Raw genomic sequence first — 350 nt, forward strand, 5'->3', positions numbered from 1 at the left:
GGCAAATCCCGACTCCGAGCTCCCTGCTGTAGCCCCAGCACCTATTGCGTGTCAACCCCTGTAGATGCTTTTGAAAGCAACTGAGATCTGAATGGGTTTGTAGGAAGCACTGACCCTCGGCTTTGTAGGAAACACTGACCCTCTGCTTTGTGGTCTTGGGGGAAAGAATTGATTGTTCCTCTGGTTTGTGCTGTGGTGGAAGGACCCGTTGTTCCTGCTCATCCTTTAAACCCTCCTTTGCACGGCTGGTGGTGTGGCTACCTGAGAAAATTGGGCAGAGGACATCCAAGTGGTAGTGGATATCTTTTCTCTTCCACCTCTTCAGCCTTATTTTATTCATAGAATCATCA

Source organism: Antrostomus carolinensis, unplaced genomic scaffold (assembly GCF_000700745.2).
Source record: "Antrostomus carolinensis isolate BGI_N321 unplaced genomic scaffold, ASM70074v2 scaffold51254, whole genome shotgun sequence".
Classification (NCBI taxonomy): Eukaryota; Metazoa; Chordata; class Aves; order Caprimulgiformes; family Caprimulgidae; genus Antrostomus; species Antrostomus carolinensis.